Below are 21,408 nucleotides of genomic sequence, written 5' to 3'. Positions count from 1 at the left end.
CAAGTCAAAGGAATCATACAGGCTTCCCAGGATCGTGGGCAGAATCACGGCTATTCTGCTCGCGATCCAAGACGTCTATATGTGAATGGAGCCTTATGCCCCATACACACGTGCAGATTATCTGCAGACTTTTGTGTGCAGACTTACCAAAACCATATAATATGAGGTCAAACCTAAACACTTTCAATTTGTATGCAATCCGGCAGGCCCTTGCACTACATAGAAAAGGTAAGTCTGCAGACGAAAGTCTGCAGATAATCTGCACGTGTGTATGGGGCATAAGGCAACAAGTTGTGGTGAGTGCAGATCTTATGGGGAAGTGGTGTTTGACACGTGGTGTGAAGATTATTATAATAGCAGAGATTCAGCACGGATCACATCCCAATTGGATGCATGTATTTGTGGACGTTAATTTAATTTAGACACTGAAATTTTCACTGGGTGTCACTGTTTGTTTTTATTTTGATCTATATTGTATTGTGGACAATACAATGAATTATTGGTAGATTTTGGTTTTATTTTTGCTTACACTTAAAGTGGCAGCACATTGTTTTATTTTGGAGTCTTTTTATTGTCAATAGGCTGCCCTACACGTGGCAAAGTAGCTCACAGGATATTTTGGTGTGTTGCGGTTTGCATGGTTTTTACTGCATGTTTTGCTGTGTATATCACTCATTTTTTTCACATGGCAAAATCTGTTTGCTTCAGCATTTGCCATGCCATTACCAATTAAAGGCACCAAAAGCATGACTAGTTTATGTTAGAGGTATAAAGGTGGCCATACACTGTGCAATCTGATTTTACAATATCTGTACAATCTCCTTTAGATTTACCAAAACTATATAAAAGAGGACAAACCTATTTATCCAATCACTCTGTATCCAATCAGGCAGGCTCTTTCACTAAAAAAGCATATAAGTAAAAAGCGGTGCAAGGAGGAAACAGACTTACACCGCTTTTTACCCATGGAATTAATGTGAGTACCCTGTGTGCAGACTTCTGCAAATGTTTTAATAAAGCCTTAAAAGGATGTCTGCGCAATGATATTTTTATTGTTTTTTACATTTACAACGAGGATCATTTTATTTGTTGGGTCCATCCCATTGGACTCTCACACCAGGCAATTGATGTTCATGGTGCCCGGTTGGATTGCACTTGCTTGCTGGTCTGATTGGATCATCTGTGATTGATGCCCGTTTCACTTGATTCATCTTGCTTTGAATGCTGTCTATTTTGGACCGTCTGGTAAGAGGCTGCATGTTTTCTACCTTCCTGGTGGTGGATATACGACGGCTTAACCTTCACATCAATTTGATTTCATCTCACTGGGGGATCAATTGGAACTTATATTTTTCTTTGAGCGCGGCTATTTTATTTGAATTTGTATGATTATCCTTCACCAATAGGACATTGTGTCAGCTGCTCATCATTTGCCCTTCTTTGGACTTTATATTATATACAATTAGGTCCTTGTACTAGCGCAATTATCTTTTGATTTTATATAGAGAAGACATGGCTGAAAATAGACTACACAAAATCAATGGAACAAAAATGCAACAAGGGATCAAAAAGTCAAAAAAAGCAAGTATTTAAAAAAAAAGAAAAAGTCAAATGTTTAGGACACACAGTGCTTTAGAAAACCTAAAGGCAATTATTTAGGGCTTATGTCTACTTCAAAACCAAATGTTGGTGATTTGCCAATATGCAAGCAAGTTATTTTCTGATGGAACAATTTTAAGTCTAATTTAAGCGAGTCAGTGGTGGAGCGAATTTTGATTTAGCTCAGTAATTTCTATATACAAGTTTATTTTTGAATTTTTATGGAATATGTAAGTCTTGCTGTAGTTTTCATGATCATTTTTAGTTTCATTTTACTTTGGAAAGTGTAACTAAGCCACAAAGAAACATCAATGTGTCAGATAATAAGTGCGCTGCGCCTTCTGATTTTCTATTTCTTGATCCATTGGGCCCTGTCTCTTGCAGTATGCGTTTCTACTCTCTGATTGACATTTGTCATGTTCACTGCTTTATAGTTGTGGTTTCCTTGCACATGTCACGCCATCATATCTTTCAAGTAAAAATGATTACAGCAATGTGCATATCTAACTTTAATTTGGTCAAGTTCAGCTTTTCACACTGCTTGTCTCTGAGCTGTCATGTACAGCCGAATCATACTATAAAAGCTTTGGCTTGAAGTCTAGATCACAAAAGTTTACATTTTCCTCAAGTTATGCATTTATGCATTTATTAAAAGATCATTAAAGCGAATGTCAAGGCAAAATATAAAAAAATCATATGTAGCATATATCTATATTACATGCATATCTTTTTGTGTTTTATTACTTTAAAGACTCTGCAAGTACAAGAAATATCAGTTAAAATGCCTGATCTGAACTCAGATCTTAAGCTCTGTTATGGACTGACAGCGCACATTATTTTTGCAGATTGAGTATTGCCAGATCTGACCACTTCATGTAAAACTATTCAACATTGTCCCTCTAAGGTCTTTCCCACATAAAGAATAAATAATATGTAGTCCAAAACAAGAACTGGGGTGGGGGGGGAGGTGGAGCGTCTAAATAGCCTCTGTGAGATAACACAGGAAGTGTGCTGAGAACACAGGACAGATTAACAGGATATTTAACAGACCAAAAGGGAGCAAAAAGGAGCTTATAAGTAGGGTCTACATATAATTTAAATGCCATTTAACCATTTAGCAACCTCCATACTGCAGTTTTACTGATACAGGGTGGCAGCTGTGGGCCAAATCACGTACATGTACTGCTGCCTGCAGGGGGAGCGTGCGTGCCACTGGTGGCTCACTTCTGCAGTGAAAATTCAGAGTAGAAGCCTATCTGTGGGTGTCAGGCACTTGATGTTCTATGGCATCTGCCGAGTGCAGGTAAACTACACAGAAAAGGGATCTGCCTATGTAAAGAAGGCAGGTGGAGGTTCTGACAGGAGGAAAGACATGGATTCTGTGTCTCTGCAAAGCAGGGACTAGAATTCATATGTTCCCTAAGTGAAAGCAGCACACATAGTAAACACAAACACTGGCTAGGTACACAATTACCCTTTGATCACCCTAGATATTTAACTTCTTCCCAGCCAGTGCCATTAGTACAGTGACAGTACATTTTTTAGTACTAATCACTATATTAGTGTGACTGGTTCCATCAAAGTGTCAAAAGTGTCAGTTAGTGTCCGGTTGACTACCACAATATCACAGTCCTCGCCGATCACCGCCATTACAAGCGTAAAAAATAAATAAATAAACATTCCATAAATATATCCCATGGCGACACTATAATTCATGTAAACCAATCAATAAAAGCTTATTGGGATTTTTTCGCCAAAAACAAGTAGCAAAATACATATTGGCCTAAATGTATGAAGAAACTAGATTTTCCCATTTTTTATTGGAAATGAATATAACAGAAAGTAAAAAAATATATATTTTTTCAAAATTGTCAGTCTTTTTTTGTTTATAGCGCAAAAAATAAAAAATGTAATGGTGATCAAATACCATGAAAAGAAAGCTCTGTTTGTGGGGAAAAAAATGCCATAAATTCTATTTGGGTACAGTGTTGCAAGACTGCGCAATAGCCAGTTAAAGTAGTGCAGTGCCGTGTCACAAAAAATGGCCTGGTCATGGAGAGGGGTAAATCTTCTGAAGGTCAAGTGGTTAAATACATCTAGTAAGTGCATGGGTATGCCTTTATATTAGCTTCAGGTATGAATCAAGTGTGGTAGGGGTTTACAATTTAATTAAGCTAGGTAATCATTAAAAGAGCATTACGGTAAATGCAATTTACATTATCTCACAAAAGTGAATACACCCCTCATATGTTTGTCAATATTTTATTATTGACAACACTGAATAAATTACACTTTTTTTCCAATGTAAAGTAGTGAGTGTACAGCTTGTATAACAGTGTAACTTTGTTGCCCCCTCAAAATAACTCAACACACATCCATTAATGTCTAAATACCAGGCAACAAAAGTGAGTACACCCCTAAGTGAAAATGTCCAAATTGGACCCAATTAGCCATTTTCCCTCCCCGATGTCATGTGACTCATTAGTGTTACAAGGTTTCAGGGGGGAGCAGGTGTGTTAAATTTAGTGTTATCGCCCTCACTCTCTCATACTAGTCACTGGAAGTTCAACATGGCACCTCATGGCAAAGAACTCTCTGAGGATCTGAGAAAAAAGAATTGTCGCTCTACATAAAGATGGCCTATGCTATAAGAAGATTGCCAAGACCCAGAAACTGAGCTGCAGCACAGTGGCCAAGACCATGCAGCGATTTAACAGGACTGGTTCCACTCAGAACAGACCTCACCATGGTCGACCAAAGAAGTTGAGTGCACGTGCTCAGCGTCATATGCAGAGGTTGTCTTGGGGGAAATAGACGTATGAGTTCTGCTAGCATTGCTGCAGAGGTTGAAGTGGTGGGGGGTCAGCCTGTCAGTGCTCAGACCATACGCTGCACACTGCATCAAATTGGTCTGCATCATGGCTGTCGTCCCAGAAGGAAGTCTTTTCTAAAGATGCTGCACAAGAAAGCCTGCAAACAGTTTGCTGAAGACAAGTGGACTAAAGACATGGATTACTGGAACCTTGTCCTGTAGCCTGATGAGGCCAAGATAAACTAATTTGCTTCAGATGGTGTCAAGTGTGTGCGGCAGCAACCAGGTGAGGAGTAAAAAGACAAGTGTGTCTTTCCTACAGTCAAGCATGGTGGTGGGAGTGTCATGGTTTGGGGCTGCATGAGTGCTGCCAGCACTGGGGAGCTACAGTTCATTGAGGAAACCATGAATGCCAACTGTGACATACTGAAGCAGAGCATGATCCCCTCCCTTCGGAGACTGGGCCGCAGGGCAGTATTCCAACATGATAACGACCCCAAACACACCTCCAAGATGACCACTGCCTTGCTAAAGAAGCTGAGGGTAAAGGTGATGGACTGACCAAGCATTTCTCCAGACTTAAACCCTATTGAGCATCTTTGGGGCATCCTCAAATGGAAGGTGGTCTCTAACATTCACCAACTCCATGATTTCATCATGCAGGAGTGGAAGAGGGCCTCAGTGGCAACCTGTGAAGTTCTGGTGAACTCCATGCCCAAGAGGGTTAAGGCAGTGCTGGAAAATAAAGGTGGCCACACAAAATATTGACACTGTGGGCCAAATTTAGACATTTTACCTTAGGGGTGTACTCACTTTTGTTGCCAGCGGTTAAGATATTAATGGATGTGTGTTGAGTTCTTTTGAGCGGACAGCAAATTTACACTGTTATACAAGCTGTACACTCACTAGTTCACATTGTAGCAAAGTGTAATTTCTTCAGTGTTGTCACATGAAAAGATATAATAAAATATTTACAAAAATGTGAGGGGTGTACTCACTTTTGTGAGATGCTTTATATACATATACTGTATTAAAAGTGCAAGAAATACACTTTTATATTAGCTTCCTGTAAACCTCATCTCCAGCAGGATTTGGAATTGGAAAAGAAAGAACAGCAATATGAGGCAATGAGACTTTACTGAACTGCAAGAGTTCAAAATGTAATCATTTTTATATATTAATCAGTAGTTTAAATGCACCTAGTAAAAGTGTATGGACATGTCTATATATTAGCTTACTGTAATCCTCCTGCGCAGCAAGATTTAGAATTGAAAAGGAAGAGTCAGCAGTTTGAGCCTTGGAATAGGCAGCCTGCACACCGCAACAGGATACCAATAAAAACTTCTTTATTTGACCCCTGGTTAAGACTAAGCATAATATGTGTGAAACATGTTAACCTTTCATTCATACCTGTGGCTGCATCTGTCTACATTATAATAAAGGCTTTTTATAGGTATTCCTTTGTGGTGTGTCACCGCCTATGCCAAGTTTCCCTTGTTTGTAGCGGTGGCAAGCCTGGCCAGCACCTGTAGAGTTACCTGCTGTGGGATCTCCTTGGCTCACCTGGAGCAATGATTTCTCCTCTGCATTCCTGCCAGGAGTTTAAGCCAATTGGAATCTACTGTTTTTCCAGAGGTTCAAAATTAAAAAAATTAAATGAGAAGAAAAAATTAAGTTAGAGAAATGAAACCATTAATAATCTTGTGGACAAGTATGAGGAAACCAAGGAAGATAACACATGGATTGAGGCTAAGCTCGCTTGAAGATAGGTCCAGGCGTAACAATGTCAAGCTGAGAGGGATACCTGAGTCTGTTCTGCATAACGAGTTTCAATCATATGCTCTCAACTTGATGTTTGCCAGCCTACCTGAAATCTCACCTATAGAACTCACAATTGACTGTATTCATTGCATCTCAAAAGCAGCCTATTTGTCAGACTTGATACCCAGAGATGTGTTAATGAGGGCCCACTTCTTCCAGATCAAAGAGCAGCTGCTTTCTATAGCTAGATCCATGCGCACATTATCTATACCTTTTGAAATACTTCAGTTATTTTCAGATCTCTCCAAACATACTCTCCATCTCCAATTCTAATGACATCTGAATTTGGTCACAAAAGTGCTACAGAACCATAAGATTCCAGTAGACGTCTGATGACTAAACACGTAGGGTGGAGTTACGCATGCCATAGGTCACTTCCGGTTAAGCAGGTTGGAGCCGTGGAACGCGGAAGCGGATGCATCCCGGCGTCCTGAAACTGATAGTGATCGGTCCGAATTGTGAGTGTGCATTTGCTTGCCTTTTCTTATCAATTGCATACTACGCTATTGGGGTCCTGTATTGTCTGTTTGAGCCTCATAGATTGTGACATCGGAGGGAGACAAATTCCCAGCGTGGCTCATTAAAGTCCTAAGGAACCCCGGACCAATCATCTCCTTTCTGTGGAGGATCATAATAGATATTTTGCCCAGAAGAGTGCGATACCTAGTGAGTTCCACTGGTATAGGCACCTTACTCACCACTATTTACTTTTTAAATTACTTACTACAGACACTGAATTTTATAACCTTTAAGGTTTTTATGTTGATTTATTCACCTATTTTAAGTTATAGTATATACTATCACTGTACTATTATCACCATAACCGTTGTTTAAACGGTTCTCACTGGCACGCCTCACTGCGACCAGATAATAAAATATTTATGAAACATTGTGCACTTTGTTCTTTTAATCTGCATAATTTGTATGAGCAGCTAATATTTTACTTTGCACAGAGCACTTTGTTTTCTGGGGGGTGCATGTTAATCCACCCCCACCAGTTCTTTCTCCTTTTTCTAGCACAAGCACTTTATTAGTCACTGTAAGATTATTCATTTATTATTAGTGCTTACGCTTTATGAGGGATAGTATTCCTTTAAAGTCTGCTCAAACAGGTAGCCCCTTACACAGACTCCTCTTACCTTTAAACTATAGTACCCCTGGTCCTCAGGGGTAGGTTTGTGGCAGCTAACACCTGTACACCTACACATATTTACAGTAAACACTCCATAGCGCTGGTCAATATCTGTTTTTTTAACACTCCAGCTACGTTGCCTGCTCCATCCTACTGCCGGCAACTGCAATCTGGCAAGCACAGACATCCCCTTGAACCCTTGGGTACCCGCAGAGGCTGCCACATCTACTGAGACAAACTCTCTCTGGCCTAATGCTCATTCTTACTGTTTTAGTGAACTTACCCCCTGTTCAGTTGTTAGCATTTCTGTCTCTTTAGCTACTTTTGTTCCTTTTTTTTTTTTTAAAGCCGGCAACTGTTTCTTTTCTCCAACTATCTACTGACCTTTTATTTTAGACTCCAGTTACACTCCAACCCTCTACTTTTTCACTCTCCACTTCTCAACTCGGCAATTAAAAGGCTGAATTAAGGGCTATTGATCCAAATGGGTTCTCAAGAAGAAAAATGAAGAGGATGCTGCGTTTAGACTTTTTTTGAGTTCCATTACAAATACCAAAAACCAAAACAAGTCACAGCCCACCCAAACTCCTAAAACTAAGCTAGAAGCATTGCGTCAGGAACTTTAGACTCCGAATGCATGCAATGTAAATTACAAGCCACCTTTTACTCCACCTCTAACAAAGCAGGGAAAGCCTTAGCTCACAGAATTAAAAGCCACAGAATCAAATTGAGAATACCATTTCTTTATGATTCTACTAAAGACAAAATTCTTAGTCCTCAGAGTATCGCAGACGCCTTAAGCTCATATTATGGCTCCTTGTACAACATCAAACTGGATGATTCCACTCATCAACCTTCTCTTGATGAAATGAACACCTTTTTTGAAAAAATTCAACTCCCAACTTTATCTGTGGCACAACTTATCTCCCTCAATGCCCCATTTACCCAAAAAGAATTGACTTGGGTAATCCAAACTCCTCCAACTGGCAAATCTCCTAGGCCTGATGGTCTAACGGCCCAATACTACAAACAATTTCACTCAATTCTCACCCTCTCATATGTGTGTTCAATTTACAATAACGTTGCCTTCTCCTCCTCTATGTTCTATGTTCCCTTCAGAGAAGCTTTAAGCCCTCATAATAACATTACCAAAGTCAGGGAAGGAGTCTACTTCCCCACAAGACTTCAGGCCAATCTCCTTACTGAATCTAGATTTAAAAATATATGCCAAATGAATAGCCACCAGATTAAACAATATTCTTTCACATCTGATACATCAAGACCAATCCGGCTTTAGAAAACATTGTCAAACCTCTGACGCAACCAGAGGTTTGATCAACCATTTACATCACAATGAAGTCTCTCAAAAACCATCTCTGCTCCTTTCATTGGATACACAGAGAGAGTACATTGGACTTACATCCACAGGGTGCTACTAAAATTTGGCTTCCAAGGTCCTATCCCCAGAGCAATTCTTGCCCTCTACACTACACCACCAGCTAGAGTGTACATTTATAATATTTTTTTTCTCCCTTTTCAAATAACAAATAGAACAAGGTCAGGATGTCCATTATCGCTATTCGTTGTCAATCTTCCCATGAAGCCCCTAGTGGAACACATTCGTTCCAGCCCTTATATTTCAGGTTTCTCCATCAGCAACTTCACACATAAAATCAGCTGGTTCACGGAGGATGTCATACTTCTAATTACTAGCCCATCTTCTTCCCTGGCTGGGGTATACTGTAATTTACAATGGTTTAGTATAGTATTGCATTTTAACCACTTTACCACTAGAGGATTTTGCTGTCTTACGTCTTTACGTTTTTGCGATTCGGCGCTGTGCGACTTTAAATGACAATTGCGAGGTCGTGCGACGCCATACCCAAACGAAACTTACGTCCTTTTTTTCCCACAAACAGAGCTTTCTTTTGGTGGTTTTGATCACCTGTGCGATTTTTACTTTTTGCGCTATAAACAAAAAAAGAGCGTAAATTTTGAAAAAACAGCAATATTTTTCACATTTTTTTATATGAAATCCCCCCCAAAAAAATGTAAAAATCAAATTTTTTTTAAATTTTTGGCCAATTTGTTTTCTGCTACCTATGTTTGGTAAACAAATTCACAATAAGCGTATTTTGATTGGTTTGCGCAAAAGTTATTGCGTTTACTAACTAAGGGAAAAATTTCTGTCATTTTTGGTGTTTTTTTTTTAACGAGTAATGGCGGCGATCTGCGATTTTTTTTGCAGGACTGCGACATTGCGGCGGACAGATCGGACCCTTGACTGACATTTTTGACACTTTTGGGGTTACCAGTGACATTACTGCAGTAATCAGTGCTATATATATGCACTGTTACTGTAAAAATGACACTGGCAGGGAAGGGGTTAATTTTATTGGAGAGGGAGGGGTTAATGTATGCCTGGTGCTTACTCACATGTGTGGGGGGAGGTGACTGAGTGACACAAGGACAGATCCAGGGTTCAGCTATGCTGAACCCTGCAATCTGACCCTGCCTGTCACTTAGAAAATCCGCCCGCTTGTGTTTACACAAGCGGGCGGATCTCTACACTAGATCCCCGACGATCGGGGAAGAGCAGCGGCGATTGCCGCTGCTCCTCCCCTGGCCCGACTCCCGCTGTGACTGAATACAGCGGGAGAGAGCCTCCGGCGGCGAAGGGGTGTGTCTGATGACGTAGATCTACGTCGTCAGACGATAACGAGCCACTTTGCCGCAGTACTATTACCGTACGCAGACGGCAAGTGGTTAAAGTAAATGAGTAAACAATATAAATCTATCATATTAGATCTAGACCTTAATGCTCTTACTAGAAATATCCTACAACACCAATTCTTGTTTGTCTGGGCTGATTCCAGTATACCCTACTTAGGGATTCAACTGACTAAATCAGTTAGGGGTCTATACCTGGCCAAATAGATCCCATTTCTCTTAAAAATGCATTGGGAGTTACAAGACCTTGAAAAGCACAAATTTTCAAGGGCTGGCAGGCTCACCACCTTTAAAATGTCTATTCTCCCCCAGCTGCTCAACCTATTTAGAACCCTCCCTATTCCCATTCCCTGATTGTATTTTAAAGCATTGCAAACTTCCCTAAATATGTATATATTTGCACAAAACACTCATGAAACACAGATCGGCAGGAGGCTCTGGTTATCTCAACTTTAGAGAATATTATACCACTAGTATACTATCAAAAATGAGTGAGTGGTTTAACACCTCATATACTACCCTGTGGGGAAAGATAGAGTCCACCTACATCCCTGGGGGCAATTTGAGCATGTAGATACTGGGAATACCTCTAGGAGCCTCACTACCAGCTACTCTGCCTCCCTCTGTCTTAGCAACAGTCTCTGCATGGAAGGCATTACTACATGCCCCCTGTCCTCCCTCACAGGCAGTGACACCAAAGCTTCCCCTTAATACCATAGCGTACCCCAGACGTTCCTCTACACTAGGGATGGGCTGAACATCCCCCTGTTCTGTTTGCAGCAGAACTCCAAAAAGGGGAAATGTTCTAGCCCTAACGGCAAAGCCCATTAAAGTCTATTGGAGCCGAAGAGGAAAAAGCCCATTTTGAGGGCTTAAGTGCAAGTAATTGGCTATAAAATTTTCATGGGAGTCTGGGTATTGCCCTGGGGGACTTTGTAAAGATTATAAAAACAATAGTTTTTTCAGGAGAAGTGATTTTAATGATGTTTAAAGTGCAACAATAAAAATAAAATATTACTTTAAATATAGTGCCTGGGGGGGGGTCTCCTCAATGTGCCTGTAAAGTGGGGCATCTGTAGCATGTATAGATCTTGATACAGCAAAAATTAAATTTCTAAAGATACAAAAACTAGTCAAATCACATTTAAAATGACTCACGGTTACAATTGCCGCCTCCCGGCTAAAAATGAAAGAAAAAAAATGGCGTAGGATCCCCCCAAATATCCATACCAGACCCTTCTCGGGGCACGCAGCCTTGCCGGTCAGGAAAGGGGAGGAGAAGAGTGAGCGACCCCAGCCTCCTGAACCATACTAGGCCAAATGCCCTCAACATGGGGAGGTACTCTGGTTCAGGTGGGGTCTGCCCCCCCACTCTAGAGCACCTTATCGCCATGTTGATGGGGACAAGGGCCTCTTCCTGACATCCCTGGGCTGTGACTGTTAGGGTCTGGGGGTGGGGGGGGCTTATCGGAATTTAGAAACCCCTTTGAACAAGGAGGCCGCCAGATCCTACCCCCTCCCTATGTGAATGGATATTGGGTACATAGTACCACTACCCATCTACCAAAAAAGTGTACAAAAAAATTGTCACATGAGCCAGTTTTAAAAAAAAAAATAGTGTCCGCCGATGTAAATCCATCCTCATTCATGCCGCCCACTGCACCCACCGACCCGGAGAAAAATAGAGAAAAAAAGCACCGCTCTCATTGAACCCTTCTGCCTGTTCACGGTTTGACAGTTCTTATATAGGGAATAGGCGGGGCCACACCAGTGTCATCACTAGATGGAACCGCCCCCTCGTGACAGCATGGACTGGTGCATGCTGGGTCAGTAACATCACGAGGGGTGGGACTGCCAGGTAACATCACCGATGTAGCCCCACCCATTCCCTAAATAAGAATTGTCAAACTGCAAAGCAGGCAGACCGTGGGAAGCATTCAACAAGAGCGGAGCTTTTTTTTTTTCAGGCCGGTGGGGGCATGATTGACAATGGATTTACATCATGGGCCACAATTTATTTTTGAATAAAGGACATTTCAAAATAAACACTTGTGCTGCGCTTTCTTTTTTTTTGCTGAATGAGTAGGGGTACAGTGTACCCGATAACCATTCACACGGGGGGTGATTATGGGGGCCATTCCAGTGACCAGTATGAGAGAATGAGAGCGATAACACCAAATTTAACACGCCTGCTCCCCATGCACACCTGAGACCTTGCAACACTGATGAGTCACATGACACCGGGGAGGGGAAATGACTAATTGGGCCCAATTTGGACATTTTCACTTAGGGGTGTACTCATTTTTGTTGCCAGTGGTTTAGATATTAATGGCTGGGTGTTGGGTTATTTTGAGGGGACAGCAAATGTACACTGTTATACAAGCTGTACACTCACTACTTTACATTGTAGCAAAGTGTAATTTCTTCAATGTTGTCACATGAAAAGATATAATAAAATATTTACAAAAATGTGAGGGGTGTACTCACTTTTGTGAGGTATTGTAGATTTGTATTGATATAAAACTATATGCTTTTCTCTTCTTCTCTTCTCTTCTTCTGATGGATAACATGTAAGTGTTCTTGTTTACCACTTCCTATTTGTTCTAACCAGTAAAAATGCCACTTCCTTAAAATGTTCTACCAACAAATCCTCAGCATCATAATAAATTGTTGTCAAACTAAAGATTTTTCATATGATGAGCATGACAGAAATTTGCTTGTAGAACATGCTTCCCTGTAGCAGTTACTAATATATTGGAGACCTAGCTCTTCAATCAAACCTTTCAGGAAAAATATCCACTAAAGTTAGAAATTTCAACCATGCACTTTCATTTAATTGCTACAAAAAGTGAAGTAGCATTCATTTTTACATGGTTTGCAGTATGTTACATTTTCATGTGTGTTTTCTACAGTGGTAGTGTTGTTTCTACTTTTGTGTTAATGCAGTAAAATGAATGCCAAAAATAAGGGTCCTGATTCAGCATGCCAAAAGAAACATTTTTGTGATCTAAAAATGCATTTACGGCATACTAATGTCTCTCAGTGAATTGTATATGTTGTATATTATTTTTGAATGCCTCAAAAGTTATTTAGTACACAATAAGTGCCATTGCAACTTGATGAATCCGGACAATTGTTTGCACTACATGTAGTTATTTAATTCGATGCATACATTATGCAATTTTCTTACACTTTTCTGTACAATTTTCTTTAGATTTACCTTCAACTATGTAATACAAAGGCCTGCCTAATTGGATACAATTGAAAGTGTTCTTTAGTATTGACCTCATATTATATGGTTTTTGGTAAATCTAACAGAAAATTGCACAAGAAAATTGAACATGTATGGCCAGCCTAACTGTAATGTGCAGTTCACTAAGCAGGTACAAAGGTAAAAGTTATAATGCAAAACATGTTCAGGGTGGCAAAAACACACATTCAGTATACTACAGAATATTCAAAGCCGCACAAGCATAAGAAAGTTACACAAATGTGGACTCTTCACAGCAATGTCTCTGTGACTCGATAAGTGTAAAATTTGGCTGCATATTATAGTCTTTAAAAGACTATGTATTATCAGGGCCCTAACTAGTGCTGATCACCCAGAACAGATGCCCCCCATCTTCTGCTTAAAGCGGTTGTAAACCCTAAAATAAAAAAAATAAAAAAAAACCTGCAAGACAAAGGCATAATGAGCTAGTATGCATCGCATACTAGCCCATTATGTGTAACTTACCTTAGAAGGAAGCCCCGACACGGACCCCCGGACATCGCTGCGGGCGCTGCCATGATCCCTTTGCCGTCTCTTCCGGGTTCGGCGGCTCCGGCGCGGTGATTGGCCGGAAGAGACGCTCCGGCGCGATGATTGGCCGGAGCCGCGATGACGTCACTCCCGCGCATGCACTGTAAATATCTCCTAAACCATGTCGGTTTAGGAGATATTATTTGTACCTACAGGTAAGCCTTATTATATGCTTACCTGTAGGTAAAAGTGTCAAAAAGCGGGATACTACCACTTTAATGCCTAGGGTTCTTACACCATGAATGCCAGCACACAATGCCTGGCACAGGGCACAGAGCCACTCTAATTGTGCTTGCTGTAATGGTCAACTTGCATTTTGAGACAGAGAAATCATCAACCACTTTACAACCTCCTGCCGCAGTTATACTGCAGCAGGCAGCCGCTCCTGGGCACACCGACGTAGCTATACGTTGGTCGTGAGCAGGAGGCTAGGGGGCGAGCCCCTGCTCGTCAGCGGGGAAGCTGATGCATGGGTCAGGCGGCTCCGATTGCCGCCTGACACTCGCCATTTTTCCCCGCTGAGAGAGAAAAAGAGTAAACACAGCTGACCGTTCTTCTCCCTGGAATGATCACAGAGAGCCTGTGATCCTTCTTTATAGGATCACATGTCTCTATGGTCATTTCAGAAGCCACGCCCCCGCCACAGTTAGAATCACTCCCCTAGGCTCACATTTAACCCCTTGATCACCCACAGGGTTAATCCCTTCCATGCCAGTGTCATTATTACAGTAACAGTGCATATTTTTAGCACTGATTACTGTAGTAATGTTACTGGTACCCCAAAAAGTGTCAAAAATGTCAGTTAGGGGTCCGATCTGTCCGCCGCAATGTCGCAGTACCGCAAAAAAATCACAGATCGCCGCCATTACTAGTAAAAAAGAAGAAACAATAAAAATGACATAAATCTTTCCCATAGTTAGTAGACGCAATAACTTTTGCGCAAACCAATAAAAATACGCCTATTGTGATTTTTTTTTACCAAAAATATGTAGCAGAAAATTGGGAATGTTATATAGCAAAATGGGAAAAATATTGTTTTTTTTTTTTTTTTCAAAATTGTTGCTCTTTTTTTGTTAATAGCGCAAAAAAATAAAAATTGCACAGGTGATCAAATACTACCAAAAGAAAGCTCTATTTGTGGTTAAGCAGCCTCCATACTTTTTTGCTGGTTTTCTTTAGGGTATTTCCTGCCAAATTATTATTATTATTTAATTTGGGTTTAGGAAAAGAATTAGAACAAATTTCCCCTCACTGTGACATTTTTAACAAACAGGAAGTGAAGGATAATATGCAGCAGGGACATAACAATAAAAAGCTGACATGAGTTCTAGCCATTCACCCTTTTACTCTCCATAAAATAAAATAAAAAAACGGTCTGTGTTACCGTTCCTGATTTTTTCTCACTTCACCTGATTTGGATGTAAATACTCTCAAATTAAAGCTGTAAGTCTGCAGTTAAAGCACATTTTGTTGTTTCATTTCAAATCCATTGTGGTGGTGTATAGAGCCAAAAACATTAGAATTGTGTCGATGTCCCAATATTTATGGACCTTACTGTATACTGTATTATTTATGTTTTAATATGACTTTTTTTATATGTAGGCAAAACTACACAGGTGTTCCCTTAGGAACAAACATCCAAGACTTCCATTAGCAATGGGTTTAATCATACAGAAACTATTTTTCAGTTTATGATATTGGAAGAGGTTCTGAAAGATAGGTGGGGTGGTGCCAGGATTGTAATGCTCAATGAGCAGGATGTTTGGTGGATCAACAGGTTAGGCACATTAAGTGCCCGTTCACATTTGTGCGATCACAGAGATCGCATCTAATTCGGAGCGCACTGCTCCTAAAATAACATGCGATGTCTGTGCAGTGCAAATTCAGCCATACAGTTTGAATGGCTGAATTTGCACCGCAATCGCATTAAAACACACACAGGACCCTTTTTTTTTTTTTGTCCGCAGCAGAATCGGATTGCATGGTGGTTCACAATAGCGCGATCCGATTCTGTGCGAACTTTCGATCGCAAGGCGATATGCGATCTGATCTGGGGGTGTCGTTAACTTGGAATTGACACCCCCAGCGTATCGCATATGGCAGTGTGAACTGCCTGTCATGCCGATGTGATGCGGGAACATGCTGTACATTCGCAGCGTTACCGCATTGGCACTAAAACCTAATGGTTTAAATAAGAATTATGATCTTTATTTGTTTTTATAAGGGTTACATTGTATATTACTTAGCTATTTATTGTTACATTTTTATTTATATTATATGGTAATTAGGGGAACTGTCATCTTGTCCACTACCTTGGAACAATTTAGTGTTGTGAACAAAGTATGGAATCATGAGTATAAACAGCCAATAGTTTTAAAGGAGAGTATCTACTTTGTATATATATGTTGCTAAGGTTCATTTGAAATTTTTTTTTTTTTTTTGGGGGGGGGGGGGTTGGGTTTATCTTGATGAATTGCACTTGTTTCTGTCACATTTATCTTCACAAAAAACGTGGTCATTTGAAACTGTCGCTTTACTGCTAGTATGTGATTTTTAATGTTGGCACTTGGATTTAAAAGTAGAAGAGCATTTTAGAACTAAATTTGACTACACATCCTCTTATTTCTTTTATAAATTGTATATCTTGACTGCTTCTATAATCTTCTATCCTGTTAGAACTTATACTATGAATAATAATAGCTATAAGATATACGCATACAGTATGTTGAAAGAAGCAAAGGCCTTGTTTATTTACAGTATAAATAATGTAAAATACTAATCAAGATTTAAATGAATATAGCAGAGAACATAAGAATAGAACAGAGATGTTACGGGGGGGCGGAGCAACTGCTGAAGACGATGGCCGCATGAGCTGAGAGTTCCTACAAACACCGGGGATTGCAGTCAGTAGCAGGGCTTCCCGGACACCGACAATCAGCCACAACACTCAGGAACTCTGTCTCACCTTGCGGGTATGCCCAGGAAACAAAGACACCCACCACAGCCACGGAAAAGGATCTGTACTTCCTGTCCATAGCAGGTGGTCTCCACCAAAATGGCAGCCAGACCCGCAGGCTGCGGAAGGTGCTCTAGTGGAGGCTGATCTTCTTCACTTTAATGAACCTGCAGACCCCTCCAGCCCTCCTCCAATCTCTGGAAGATCGACACTTTCCACAAGAAACCCAGTGAAAGCGAAATCACAGCAAAACTCACTGGCAGACACAAGCAATACAGCAGAAGGGGTTAGTGACACTCCGGCTGTAATTTCTATCGATATTACAACTATAGACCCGATTAACTCTTTCTCTACCAGTGGTCAGCCTATATCTGACACTAATCTCAAGGAAATGCTAATTTCTCTGAGAGCATCTTTTCAAGCTGACCTGTTATCTGGCTTACGCCAATGTAGAGGAGAAGTACAAGCCTTGGGAACCAGAGTGGATCAGATGGAGGATCAATTAACTGACTTTGCCTCCTCATACAATACCATGGTAGATGCGCACAATGTACAATTGGACAAAATATCATGGATAAAATCTAAACTGGCCGATCTCGAAGATAGGTTCAGACGCAATAACCTTAAAATAAGGGGGATCCCTGAAACTATTACATCATCCCAAATACCACACTATGCAAGAGACCTATTTCTTACGGCACTCCCTGACATCTCACCAAACAACATCACCATCGATCGAATACACTGAAATGCAAAGCGGCCACACCTTCCGGCAGAAATACCGATAGATGTCCTCCTCAGAGTACACTACTATCAACTGAAAGAAAGGATTCTTACATTCAGGCAGAAAGACCAACTTCCGGAGTCAGTCAGACACCTCCAAATTTTCCCAGACTTCTCGAGATTCACCATGCAGTGCCACAACAATCTCCTTACAATCAAATGGAAATACCCCGCCAGTTTGAGCATTACGCCTGAAGGAAACACAGAAATAATCACTTCCCTGGAAGAATAGATGAATCTACTTAAAAGCTAGGACATTCTCCCACAAACGCCTATGCCCATGGGAAAAAACAATCCTAATTATGTCTGGTAAGAAACTCCCCAAGGATGCCAAAAATGTGTCTAGGAAGTCTCCAGACCTCAACATTCCTCACATCGGTCACTATGCAGTCTCTGGTCCGGTACGTGAGTACACACCCCTGAACCCCCTGCCTTTGTTGCAGTGCTTTCTGCAAGAAACCCTCTTGAGGGTTTCTCTTTTTTACTCTCTGCTGTGAGAGTTGTTGTTGTTGTTCCCGTTGAAACTGGTTTTGCTCCTTTTCTTGCATTCAGCTGCAAGTTCTAATAACTCAGATACCACGTCAGACCAAATGTTAGCTACTGGGCTGAAGTGACTTTCCTTTTCTCTCATGAAATTGCTACTAAAACTCAAACATACTGTAACAATGCAATGACCCTTACTTCTAATCAACAACTACAATCAATATATATCTACGAAACATAACCTTTATCAACCTCTACAAACATGGGACTTACAGTATTATCTCTTAAAGCCCATGGCCTGAACCACCTGGCGAAATAAAGATCCATCTGGAAAGAAGCACAGACCCCTAAAGCAGACATACTTGCAATTCAAGAGACGCACTTCCACAGGGATGCAACCCCTTCCTGTTCTCACCAGAAGTTTCCATATATTTTTCTCTCCTCAGCCTTAGTCAAGAAGAGGGGAATCCTCATAGCTATCCGGAACACGGTGACATTCACTTTGAAAGAATCGGTACTGGACCCGGAGGGTAGATATATCATTTTGATTTGTGTTTTTGATAACATGCTTCTTATTCTGGTATCCATATACGCCCCCAATACTCACCAATTGAGTATTGGGGGCGTATATGGATACCAGATACGTATAAGTCTTGGGAAATGTGGTCCCTCTGGGCAAAAATGTAAATTTAACAGTTATTGTTGTTGAGTACTGAAATCATTATCTGTTTGTATTGCTACATCCTTATTGATATATCTGTACCAATACTATACCACCTTGTCTGATGTACTTTTCATGCATCTTATTCTGAACGCTATACACTGATTAAACCATACCATTATGACTACTGACAGGTAAAGTTTAATAACATTATTGATCTTGTTACAATGGCATCTGAAAGTGTATGGGATATATAAGGGATCAGGTGAACATGTTGTCCCTGAAGTTGATATGTTAAAAGCAGAAAAATGGACAAGAGTAAGGATCTTAGAGACTTTGACGAGGGCCAAATTGTAATCGCTTGATGACTTGGTCAGATCATCCAAAAAATACTTTAGCTCTTGTGGAATGTTCCTGGTCTGCAGTGGTCAGAACCTAACAAATATGGTCCAAGGGAATAAAACCTATGATCCTGCAACAGGGTCATCGGGCCGAAGCTCATTCATATACATGGTGAGTGAGAGCTGGCCCCTGCAGTCTGATCCAATAGAAGAACTACTGTACCTCAAATTGCTGAAAAAGTTAATGCTGTCTCTGATAAAAAAAGGTGTCAAAACACACAGTGCATATGTTGTATATGGGGCTGCATAGCCCCAGACTAGTCAGGGTGCTCATGGTGATCTGTGTCCACAGCCAAAAGCACTTACAATGGGCGTGTTACCATCAGACCCAGACCACAGAAAAATGGAAAAAGCTGACCTGGTCTGATGAATTCAAGAATGGCTTAAGGAACACAATAATGAGTTTTCAATCCAACATCCATGAGATGTGCCTCACCTCTCAACCTACATGAATTAAAGGATCTGCTTCTAACAGCTTGGTGCCAGATACCACATCATACCTTCAGAGGTTTAGTGGAGTTCAAGCCTTGACAGGGTATGGTGGGTGGTTGTAATATTATGGCTGATTGGTGTATTTGATATGTATCAACCCTGATGTTCAGCCTATAACTTATTGAGGTTCTAAAATGCCAAGACAGTTCAAACGACCCCAAATGTCTTCTTTTTGGAGGGTGGACATTCCAAGTTATTTAGTAAGAGGCATGGCAATTTTTAAAAAAGGTATTTCTGACATACAACATAGATAGACATCTTTACAATTAGATCCCTAAAAAACACACTTTTCTACTTTTCCCGGGTATGGGAATAACACATGTGTGAGACTTTTTCCCTTCTTAGAAGCATAGCAGGCTCAAATTCCAAGGAGTACCTGAGAGTTTTCAAGGAACATAAACTATACATCTAATTTCTTAACTACCTATTACTTTTTTTTGAAGCCCTGAGATGTCAGGTCAGAAGAACTATCCACAAAATGACAACATTTTGCAAAGTAGACCCAGATCAGATCAAATTTTTTTTACAACAGGTTTTTGGAAAATTAAGTACATTGTCTATGAATATAATAATTCTAACACACAGCATGGGTTTACATAGAATTACACCCTAAACCACATTTTGATAATCCTCCACAATATGGGGATACCACACACAGTATCTCACAAAAGTGAGTATACCCCTCACATTTTTGTAAATATCTTATTATATCGTTTCATGTGACAACACTAAAGAAATGACACTTTGCTACAATGTAAAGTAGAGAGTGTACAGCTTGTATAACAGTGTAAATTTGCTGTCCCCTCAAAATAACTCAACACACAGCCATTAATGTCTAAACCACTGGAAACAAAAGTGAGTACACCCCTAAGTGAAAATTTCCAAATTGGGCCCAACTAACCATTTTCCCTTGTGACCAGTAAGAGAGAGAGCCCCACCTAGTACTTGGGGTGGTCTGTCTCAGCAAACCTCCTAAAGAACAGGGCTGCCTGGTTTCGGCCAGGTTTAGCCAGTGTAAGTACCCCAGTCCCTTTCAGGAGCCTTGCGCCCGGGGGATCAGGGTCAAGGACCATGTGTACACCCTGTGCACTTTTTGTGTTTCACTTTTTTGGTGTGCACTCTTTTATGCAGCCACCGGGTGATAGTCTGAGTGTGTTCACACACGCTTAAAAAAAAAAAAACAGCTGGTGGTCCTTGTTGTTGTGGTGAGCTTTTCCACATTTCATACATGCTAACCCTGCCTTATGAGGTGCTGGGGGTGCCCTGGCTGCGTTGGCGACCTCCTCCTCCTCTGCCTTCGCCTTGTGCTTCCATTGTGCCCCCGCTGTCAGGTGGGAATGCCACCAGCATCGCTTATCAACCTTTTGACTTAGATCAAGTGTAGTATCTGTTGTTATCAGTTATCTGGGTGCCACCCTGCTGTGAACATGGTTCCTCCTCCTCATCCTCCACCTTGTCATCCTCCAGAACTGTGCCCTTGCTGGACAATTGTGTACCTGGCGTTTGTGGGTGCAGGAACCCACCCTCGGAGCCACTTGTGAATGACTGCCCTGAAAGCCTTGGAAATGATCACTGCTACGGATGCGGAGGCGATAGAGGATGGCGATGAGGAAGCGGAGTAGGAGGCGTTAGCAACAGGAGGCAAACTGAAGCGCCCTGTAATCCTTGGTGGTGGAAGGAGATGCGCCAAACAAATTTAAAGGGTGTATCTCACAGTAACATAATCAGCAAATGCT

The 21,408-nt window shown here is 41.0% G+C and overlaps 1 protein-coding gene across 1 annotated transcript in view; it reads right to left on the bottom strand.

Annotated features, from left to right (window-relative positions):
* GALNTL6 (polypeptide N-acetylgalactosaminyltransferase like 6) overlaps nucleotides 1-21,408 on the bottom strand; it is a 1,801,337-nt gene that overhangs the window by 1,204,395 nt on the left and 575,534 nt on the right. The window lies entirely within an intron of this gene.

Source organism: Pelophylax lessonae, assembly GCF_965119305.1.
Source record: "Pelophylax lessonae genome assembly, chromosome: 1".
NCBI lineage: Eukaryota > Metazoa > Chordata > Amphibia > Anura > Ranidae > Pelophylax > Pelophylax lessonae.
The sequence above is the reverse complement of the archived record's forward strand: the minus strand, read 5'-3'. Positions and strand labels throughout refer to the sequence as shown.